Below are 11,189 nucleotides of genomic sequence, written 5' to 3'. Positions count from 1 at the left end.
GTATCTGAGCGAGTAGCTCAGGGGGTTAAGAGGAGAGCCTACAGAGCGGAGGGTCGCAGGTTCAAGACCCACCACCGGCATTTTTCTTTGTTTGTCTTTGTCAAGATTTTGAGAAAATTTAAGAAGTGTCTGGTCTTGAACCAGCGACCTGCAGCTCCATAGGCAAATCCTTAACTCACTGAGCTACAGATCAGATAAAAAGAAATAAATTCGTCGTCCCTTTGACATCGTAGTTCGTGACGTGACCACATGGGCGGAGCCAAGGCGGAGTCTGGGTGGAGTCAAGGCGGAGACTAGGCGGGGAAGTGGGTGGCGGCCTCCCCCCTCTACTCCCCCACCTCCCCCCACCGCCCACCACACCTTCCCCCGCCCGACGAGTTCTTCGAGTCTCCACGAGTTCTTTGAGTCTCGACAGGTTTTCCCGAGTTTCTGGACTTTCCACGAGGTCGGAGGCAGAACAAGTTGTCATGAAGAGGTGTTGAAGTCGGCCAGGATGGACTGACTTTTTACAGCGACTAGAAGGAAGACGACTAGAAGAGCAGGTCTTTAACCACCATCCATAAAATCCATGGAGTCGGCTCCAGAGAAATGAAAGAAGGTCAACTTTTATCAACCTCCATCCAGATGTTCAACTTGATATCTTTACTTTGACATTTTTAGCACCACAAACCTTTAGTATCACACTTTATTATCATTTATTAGGACTTTAATGGAATCCACCAGCAGATTTAGTTTTTGTTGACAAACTTTATTATTGTCATCATGGGACTGCAGTATTCAAAACTGTTCCTTCTATTTGACCTCATGTTTATTAGTTTTAGTGGAGAAAAGTTATTTTAGTTGTCGATTAGTCTCTTAAAAACCAAGTAATAAATTGGATTAGTCAAGAGGTTTAAATTTCTTACTTTGCCATATTTTAAATATGACAAAAAATATAAAGTGTCTTGAGACAATTTGACCTGTATTCGGCGTCATATAAATAAAATTGAATTCAAATTGTATGTATCTTGTAATGTTGGAGTAATTCAGCCATATATGTTGGAAAACACATTTTCTTTGTCCATTAATCTGTTGATTGTTCTCTCCAGTAATTCATTTCTTGTTTTGGTTTATAAAATGTCAAACCCAAATACATTCAGTTTATTGTCATAAAAACCAAAAAGATTCACATTCATGATGCAGGAATCAGGCAGTTTTTCACTTTTTATCTTAGTTTAGTCAGAAAGATAGTTGATAATGTGTGAATTGTTGCAGCTTGTGAACCGTAGAAGGTTTTAATCTTTGGGGCCGAGTGTCAGAAAACATTTAGAAACCAACATCAACAAAACACTCAACAAAGATTTGAACATCATTAAAGGGAAATCCAACTTTTGCATGACAATGTCTAATTAAAGGACATTTATTTCCAACGTAAATGTGTGATATTCATCCTCTGGAGCTTTCTCTTCACATCGTCTTCCACCTGGACTGGTTTGGTTGGGAGCATGTGCAACAAACATTTGAAAAACTGCACTTTAACATCAATGAATGACACTGAAGTTTAATCGCTACATAAATGACACTGATTCTGAATGTGCTGCTCTGTCATTAACTCCTAAGTTTAGGGAAAGTTCAAACAAAAGAGGACAGTTTAGATAAGAGTTGAGAATGAGCTTATTTTGAACCAACATCTCAGACTTTCTCAGCTTCAGCACCTCTAGCAAGATATTTTAACAACAAGCAACTCAAGAGATCCACAAGTTGGAGAGAGTTAGCTTTAGCTGAGCCAAAGTACATGTGGGACACTAACCTAGCAAACATTTCAGACTTTTCTCTGTGAATTCTGAGAAATAATTTCCTATTTAGTGACAGCTACACATCTTAACTCAGTCTCATAAAAACAGACTCTAATTCAGTGTCATTCATCCATATTAAAGTGCAGTTACCCAAAATGTTTGCTGCATGAGCTCCAACAAAACCTGTCCAGGTAGAAGGCCACTTTGACAAACAGGAAGTGGACGATTCCAAGCAGATTTATAGAAGGGGGAACCGGACTGTACTAAGTGTGGTCGAGTATAGAGGGGTGTTTTGTGGGTTTTTAAGGCTGATAATGATTATTAGTGAGACATTTGGAGTAGATATTCATTTGCAGTAAATTAAAGTATTTAAAATCTTGGAGTTAAACTTTGAAGAACACAAACTAACAGAAAACTTTGATACGTTTTTGTTTTGTTTACAGATGTTAAGTTAAAGGAGTTTTATTCGTGACGTATAACCAATCAAATCACTCCAGAAGACAGAGCGACCACAGGTAGATAAAGGTTCAGAGCCAAAGTAGCACCATTTTTAAATGTATTTATTACTGTAAATCAGTAAAAAATAAAATACTGATAATCAGTACATCAGTCAGCCCACAATTACTACAATTCTATAATGTATGTCTCTTTCCTTTGACTTGTTATTTGTGCAATATACGATGTATATGATGGCGTTTTTTTCATCCCAAAGGCTATACTATGATGTTTTCTAAGAGACATACCATGCTACTCTGTTTGTTCTGGCCCTGAGCCGCTGCACTCCTCCTCTGTTGTTTTCTGGATTGTACTGAGCTGCATGCCTTCGTCCATCCGGCCTCCGTTGACTCGTCCCGCCTGCCGCCTCTGGAGCTGAAGCTGGATTGGAATAGACCAAAGTACAGTCCAATCACGATGCCAGCTGCCTCTCAAAAGGCTCCTTCATCTGGCAGGTGGCGGCACTTCTTCTGAGGGGAAGCTGAGCTGGCCCAGCAGAACTTTGGAGATGTGTTCCAGTGGTTGGTGGATGTGTGGGGAGATAGAGAGGGACCTTTGAATTGTTCAGAAAGGAAAACAGGGAACCCATTGGTAGTTTTAGTTTAAGGTGCTACTGCGGTGTGTTTTTGGGCTTGAAGAGGTGAACAGGAAGAGTTTTTTTTCGTATTGATTATCTTTTACTTTGTTCCTGGTTGGAATGCCCATCAATGTCAACATGAAGTTCACTTTTAGTTCTGTTTATTTATTTTTATTTTACTAACACCCATTTGTTTTTAACCCCCTCACATGTTGTGTTGTTGTAAACTTACTCTTTCAAATAAATACTCATCTAACCCTCTGGAAACCAGCGTTTGGACTGTTTTTGTGTTGCTCCTCACCTACTGACAGCTGTGGACTAAAGGCTATACTGTGACGTTTTTAGAGCGACATGCTATACTATGATGTTTGTTGGGCGACACGCTATACTATAGACTTTTTTAATTGACATATTACTGACGTTTTTGTTTTAGTTATTTTTGTTTTGTTTTTTTAGCAACATATAAGAATTCCAACAGTTTTAAAAGTTACTACACTTTTACTTGTGCAATGAAATTATTATTCTATGGCATTTTTTAGATGACATATTATACTCTGATGTTTTCTTGAATTACCTACTATTTTGACAATATACTGCACTATTACATTTTTTGAACCACATATCATACATGACAATTTTAGGCAACATCCTATCATTTTGCACTTTTTGAACCACATAATAATCTATGTTTTGTTTTTTTTTTCTTGCCAACATGCTGTACTATGAACTACAGGCCATACTATGTTATTCTTGAGTAAAGCATACTATACTTTGACATTTTCTGAACTACATCCTATACTATGGCGTTATACACAGAGTGCTTTGGTTACATGTTGATTTATAATATAGATTTTGTTCTGTTTTGTTTTTTGACGGGATTACCACAGACCTGACCGTGAACACCGTCGACACCCACCTCAGGGAGACGCTGCCTAAGATCTCAAGGCTGCTTGGTCGTGGTCTTTCTGGCACGTACTCTTCCAAGATGAGCTGGGAAGTTTAACACTGATGGAATGACACCAGGTCTAAGCCGACAAACTTCCAATTCCTCCTCAACCCATAGTCTCTGGGAAACCTACATGGAGTAAGAATAGTAGACAGACAAGTAATTAAGTCTGTACACAATATATTAAAAAGAAATCATGCTAATAAATTAAGTACAAAGAACCAAATTCGCCAATATACTGGAGACCAGAGCTATTTAATTTGATAAGTATAACCTTATTTAGTAACATTTCAATTATTTGAGAGCAGTCCTAAAGAACTGCCTGTAATCCCAATCATAAAATGGGTTTGGAGGAAGAACATAGATGGTAATCTGGATATACATGAGTTAGGCTTTATAACTACTATTGGTAGTATTGGTGGTAGTAATAGCAATGTGACTACTACTAGTAGTAGTGGTAGTACATTAACTGCTGCTGCTGATACTGGCACTGCTACTACAACTTGTAATACTATTACAAATGCTGATACTACTTCTACAACTCTAACAGCTGTTTATACTACTACTGCTGTTTGTACTTTTAGTATTACTACTACTGCTTGTACAACTATACTACAGCTACTATTAATCGTCTGGTATTTGGTTGTCAAGCTGCTAGCTCGCCTTAGCGTTTTGCTAGTGGCTAACTAGTTAGCTCTCATAGACTGGAAGCTCTCAACAAGATTTCATAATGAAAAAAGCGCCAAAAACTATTCTTACCTATGAAAAGTCATTCCAAGTTTCCTTGTCTCAATCGTACGACGCAGTGTGTAATTGTATGCAGCACAGTGAGCCGGCATACTTGGTTCCGTTTTCACGCCGTCTACATCAACGGAATGCACTGAAACTTTGCCCCCACTAGCTTAGCCTCGCCGTAGCACGCAGCTCAAAGGGGCGTGTCCTATCCACTCATTCATATCTATGAGAACAATGGTGGCTGCACATAAGGACGCCTGACGTTGATTAGCTGCGTAAATACCATTATATACAGTCTATGGTAAATACGTATGTGAATCGCATCATTGGCTGCAGCAGCCAGTCACCGGCCACTCACTGACTCACATTGAAAAATAGCACAGAATGAATTGTTACGTGTTTATTTTATTTACAATTTAGGTTGGATTTTTTTTTTTGTGTGTGTGCAGCGCAGATTTTCTGTGCGCGGAGACCATGTCAGCAGTGTACAATTGCGCACGCGCACAGCTTAGAGGGAACAGTGCCCTCGACATCTTCACACTGGCCGAAGCAATCTAATGCATCTCCATCACTGTGTGTATTTTGCCTCAAGATAAACATGCAACAACCAGTTTTTAGTCATTCTCCAAGACCTGGAACAGAGATGGAGGGTGCTCTGCCTGTTGCCTTCCCTCTCTTCTGTCTCACTCAGCCCAAAGCCATTATGGTTAGATAAAAATGTGCTTATTACACAACCCATCCCAGCCCCCCAACACCCCCACCCTGCAACAAGACATATTTGTCCATCATAAAATGCCGCATTAATAACCCATCACACGTAGCTTTCCCAATGCTGTATATTTATCTTAGCCTTTGCTTAGCGTTCAAGCAAAACAAACACGCCACTGCGGTCAATCAGGCGGCGCGAGAGAATGGAGAATGCGGCCTCGGGTATGTTCGATATGCTATGAGCGGTTTGTTTTGAGTTGCAAGCTCGGGGTGGTGAAGTGAAGCGCTGGAATAAGTCTGCCAGCGGGATTTAACATATCCCTTTCCAGCAGGTCAAACACAATTGGGTTTGTTCCCTCAAATATTATTAATAAAATGTGGGGAACAAATTTTCACATTTGATTCAGTGTGATATTTAAGATGCAACTATCTGAAACTTAATCAGTACATTGACGATCAGGAAAAAGTACTGTGGTAGAGTTTTAGAAGGCTGATATTAGTGTAGCTAATAGGACAAGGCCCCGGGCTTCAGAAAAAGAGGTTAGGCTAGATGAGGTTGGGGCAAATTGTTGAGGCATCAAATTCAAGTAATTTTTGAGCACTTCTGTCACATATATTGATAAAATTCAAACACTCATGATTTGTACTTATGCAAGCGATGTCATCACTCTTGTCATGTCAAATGGTTGGAATGACTGCGGTGCTTTGGTCATCTACAGTGACCAATAAACCAGAGCTGTTTTGGTTCCAATAATTGTCAAAACATTTGGAAAATGGAGGACAAAATACACTTTTCTGTCATGACTTGAATAATTACATGTACACAATGATACTATAAGAAATGCAGTTGGACTGGGCGATAAAGCATTTTTGTCTGAATAAAGTGTTTAATTTTTGTGAACTCAATAATCATTGACCATTTTGAATTATCTAATTTTAATAAACCCACTCAAGGCTATATCAAGGTACACAATGAATGTTAACACAGCAATAGATACATTCACACGAATGGATAAAAATAAATGCATATCAGATAAGAAAAGCAAGTAAAATGTGGAGGCATGTGGGTGAAGCCACATGTAGGTTAGCTTACATTAGCTGAGGTTAAGGTTCCAAGTGACTGACCTGGACAGGGAACCTACATCCACCTCTGCGTGCAACCAGACACCAGCTCCATCAGGCTTTGAAGCAGACTGATTTTATATTGCATGTCCAGTCTAGCAACCACTGGTAAACCACTGCTGAAGGTCTGCAGTCACAGACGAGTGCACCTGAAGTGATGGAGAATGTAGACCTCCATTACCATGGGAAGTGATACGCTGTTACGAGCCAGTAAGAGAGTATGCTTAGGATTTGTTTATACAACTGAAATTAACATTTTTGTCATATGCTTGAACGGCAAATTGTGTCAAATTTATCTAACAATTGAACATTCTATCGAATACTTTTCTCTTTACTCTCAATGAAGTATCCATCCCCAGTACATATCACATCACTTTATCACCCTGGCCTGACAACTGGTGTACATTTGTCTGTCTGTTTGGTAGTCTGTTTTTGAGTAAAGTTGCTAAAAAACAGACGGACAAACGGATTTGGATGACATTTTCAGGGAAGGTCAGAAATGACACAAGGACCAAGTGATTAAATTTTGGCTTATAGTCTGGATTCATGGTTTGTCAAAGATGTCTGTATCATATGCGAGATAACAGCACAGTGTCAGTGTAACTATGACTACAAGTGAACACTACATCAGCTGCCTGCTGATGATCAAATGATTGCGATCCTACTACAAATCAACAATTGCGAACGTATCGGTTCTTATCCGTCGGAAATGATACAGGGAACAATTTGTAACCCCTATCTCACGTAGCTATAAAATAATGTCTTGAATGGTTAGTACAATGGGATGGGGCCTGAGTTCGCTGTCACTTTATGTATATAGTTAACCTACTAAGAACCACAGCAACTCAACATTTAATTTTTACAATAATTTGTCAACTGGTATTTATTAAAAAACAAAATCATACAGAATAAAATAAATGTAATTCAGTGAAATCTCTGAGAAAATTAAATCAAACAATATACCTTTCAAATTAAATAGTTTTAACCACCTTTTACTTAATGTACCTTTTAATACTTTTCAAATCAATTGATTTTAAATCACTGCAATTAAATCAACAGATCGTGTACTTTTAAACACCCTTTAAATCAAATGATGTCTTTTTAAATCAACCAATCATGTACCTGTAAATACCTCTTAAATCAAATGTCCTTTCTAAACAACCAATCATGTATCGGTAAATACCTCTTAAATCAGTTTCATAAAAAAGTCAGAACAAAATTCACACACAGTTTCCTGTAATTGTGGGCCCACACACACACACACACACACATCCACTCCCCAAACATACAGAACACTGAAAAAAACCCGTTGCAGGCCTGGCTCGGAGCTTGGGTGTGGCGGGACCAGAAACTGTGAGGTCGCTTCACTCAAGGTAGAGCATTAAATAAAACTGTGCACATTGTTAGTGTTAGTACTTACAAAATCCGAATGAGCAGTTTGTGTGGTTAGCAGGGGGGACTGGGGCAAAAGCAATCACAAAGGGCAGCTGGTAAAAGACGCGCAGTTCATCACTCGTCCGCAGGAATCACAGGGGGGAAAAGACCTCGACAACAACAAAGAAGAAACAGCAGGGTCTTGTTGACGCTCCGACCGTCCGTCCTCTCCGTCCACAACGTCTGTCTCCTTCATGCAGGTCACATTAACTTGCTTCAGCCAAAAATATCACTCGCTATTTCATGTTGAATTAACGTAAATCCGATTTAACCAAAAACATCACAATGCTTAGCTAAACAGTACAATATCTCGGCACATTAACATGGTGCGCTAAGCTAAATAGCTAGCCGCCATATGGCATAACACATCCATCTCCTTATCACTATAACCTTTAGTCACAGCACAAAAACCAAATTACACAGTCATATTTACCTTCATGCAGATCACACCAAAAGTAAATATCGGGACCACGGTTAGTCGACCTTCAGATATTTCACTTAAAATGTTCTCCACAATACGATGCCTCCTTCTTAGCACGACAGCGAGTGAATATTTTCCTGAACCGTCACAGTATCAGCGCCACTTGTCCTGCCCCTTAGCATAGGGAAAAGCTTGGATTGGCTGTTAATTTTTTAATACACCAATGGTAATACAGAAACACAATCATTGACATTTCGGCTTGAAAATAGGTTAGGGTGCACAGCAGTCTACATGTCCTGACTTCGAACCAACCAAACTTACGTTTCCCATGAATATTAGGGGTTTTAAAGGAACATAACTCTTCTGAATACATAGTAAAAATACATAAATAACCCTTTAAACTCTATTTATGAATTTTATACATTTCATCCCCTGAATGTATTTTAAACCAGTTTTGACCTTGTATTTTAACCGATTTTAGACTGTTTTAAATCAATTTTGACAAATTTTAATGAGCATAAAGTCCTATTTAAACCCATTTTTAAATAAATTTAACGAAATGAATTTACTGCCTTTTTTATACAACTGTTTATACATTTTTAACAGATTTTTATGCCCTGTATTCTGTGTCTTTTAGACAGGGCTACATCCTCCCCTTTCTAAACGTGTAGATGTCCTCATCACACCTTTTGCCTCTCTTTGACTTTGAACCTTGTTTCCTTGTCTCATCCCCTGAACACCTTCTGGACACTTTATGTTTTTGTCTAGGTGTACTGCTGATTTTGTCTGGAGGGTTTAGTTTGAGTTGAATGACCATACCATGATGCATGATAGTAACTGGTTCACTGGATGGAAAACCAGGTTTGTCATTGGCAAATCGCATAGGTGGTTTTGGTTCTCTCTGAGACTTTCTAGCAGGGGGAGGCTTTTTACTTCTGTATCTGGCACTTTTATAGGAGCCTTCACTTCTGGCTCTACTGGAATAGGGTGAGCTTGCTCCTCTTTCTAAATCTTGTTCTTCTGCAGTGTCATTATTTGTCTCTTGTACATCAGAGTCTGCTCTAGAAGGTGCAAAGCTTTCAGAAGATCCTTCACTCTCAGTTTCTATAACTGGTTGATTTTCTCGGACTTCAGAGCTCTCTTCCTGCGAACTTTCATCCTCTGCTGAACTGTCCCTGCTCTCATCCTCTCCAGGATTCTGATTGCGCATTTCCAGTTGCCTCCTGACCTCAGCCACATCAAAATTCCAAGGAATAGGGGCAGTTTCAAACTCTGAGTCTGATGATGCTGTGACCTTTTCTGCTTGATGACTAGGCTGAGTAATCTTTGGACTTTGCCGAGTGCATTTTGATCTGGTAACAGGGCTCCAAATGGGTCCTGCTTCATCAGGAGAATCTGACATCCTGACCAGGTAACCGATGGGCAGCAGATGGTCTCGATGCAAGGTTTTGATCGAACCTGGACCACATTCTGGTTTCACCTTGTATACTGGCAGGTTTGGTAACTTCTCCACAACAACATATGGGGTTGACTTCCACCTATCTTGTAGTTTATGCTTGCCTTTCAACCCAACATTTTGAATGAGGATCCTGTCTCCTACTTCCAAGGGCTGATCTCTCACATGTTGATCATAGCGCGCTTTGTTTTGTAAGTGACTTTTTGTAGCGGCTTCAGATGCCAGCTTGTATGCTTTCTGTAGATCCGTCCTCATCCTAACAACGTACTGCTGGTAAGAGGACTCACTCTCACCATCCGGTGAGCTTCCAAAACAGATGTCAATAGGCAGCCTTGCTTCTCTTCCGAACATGAGTCGATACGGTGAGTATCCAGTGGCATCATTTTTTGTACTGTTGTACGCATGTACAAGTTGACTGATATGCTGGCTCCAGCACTGCTTTTTTACATTATCCATGGTGCCAATCATTGCGAGAAGAGTGCGATTGAATCTTTCTGGTTGTGCATCACCTTGCGAATGCTAGGGAGATGTTCGCGATTTACGGATCCCCAGCATGGACAAGAACTCCTTGATCAGTCGACTCTCAAAATCTCTGCCCTGATCAGAGTGTATCCGTGCAGGCAGGCCGTAGTGCACAAAATACTTCTCCCACAATACTTTTGCAACAGTGACAGCTTTTTGGTCTCTGGTAGGAAACGCTTGCGCATAACGTGTATAGTGATCCGTCACTACTAAAACGTTAGCAACACCTTTGGAATCAGGCTCTATCTGTAAGAAGTCAATACAGACTAGATCCAAGGGGCCATTACTTGTTATCTGATTCAGCGGTGAGGCACGTTGAAGCAGTATCTTCCTGGTTATACACCTCCCACAGGTTTGAATGTACTCCCCGATCTCCAGTGCCATGCGTGGCCAATAGAATCGGTCTGCAATCAGTTCTCTGGTTCGTTCTACACCCATGTGTCCGCATTCATCATGCAGAGATCTTAATACCATAGGCCACTGATCGAGTGTGTTCATGCTGAGATTTACTGGGAACACAAAGGCATCAGGTACCGCTGTGGCAGGAGCTCAAAGCTGATCCACCAATCGATCAGGTACCACTGCTTCTTCTGTGACACAGGCCTGCTTGCAAAGTGCTTTAACACCAGCAGGTTGGATGCTAACCCACTCTTTCGTCTCTCCTGGGGCATACTGACGGGACAACAAATCAGCATCAATATTGTGTCGCCCAGGATGATATTGAATGGTGAAATCGTACGTCGCGAGAGCAGCGAGCCAGCGATGTCCTACTGCACTAAGCTTGACTGAGGTCAACACATAGGTTAGTGGGTTATTATCAGTCCTTACAATGAGTTTTGCGCCATACAAGTAGTCATGAAATTTATCCACGACGGCCCACTTCAGCGCCAGAAACTCTAACTGGTGGACTGGATAGTTATGCTCTGGGTCCTTCAACTTTCGACTTGCGAATGCTATAGGTCTGAGGCCTTCGGGGTATTCTTGGTTCAAGACAGCAC

General features: G+C 40.5%; 1 long non-coding RNA gene across 1 annotated transcript; it reads right to left on the bottom strand.

The window, feature by feature from the left end:
- Nucleotides 1-2,228: 2,228 nt before the first annotated feature.
- LOC129347368 (uncharacterized) lies at nucleotides 2,229-4,704 on the bottom strand. Its single transcript, XR_008599446.1, has 3 exons — nucleotides 4,553-4,704; nucleotides 3,764-3,922; nucleotides 2,229-2,823 (listed from the first exon to the last, which is right to left on the bottom strand). It is a non-coding gene; the product is annotated as an uncharacterized LOC129347368 (long non-coding RNA).
- Between the last annotated feature and the right edge of the window lie 6,485 nt (nucleotides 4,705-11,189).

The sequence above is a fragment of the Amphiprion ocellaris genome, chromosome 18 (genome assembly GCF_022539595.1).
Source record: "Amphiprion ocellaris isolate individual 3 ecotype Okinawa chromosome 18, ASM2253959v1, whole genome shotgun sequence".
Taxonomy (NCBI): domain Eukaryota; kingdom Metazoa; phylum Chordata; class Actinopteri; family Pomacentridae; genus Amphiprion; species Amphiprion ocellaris.
This window is presented reverse-complemented; position numbering and strand designations above follow the sequence as displayed.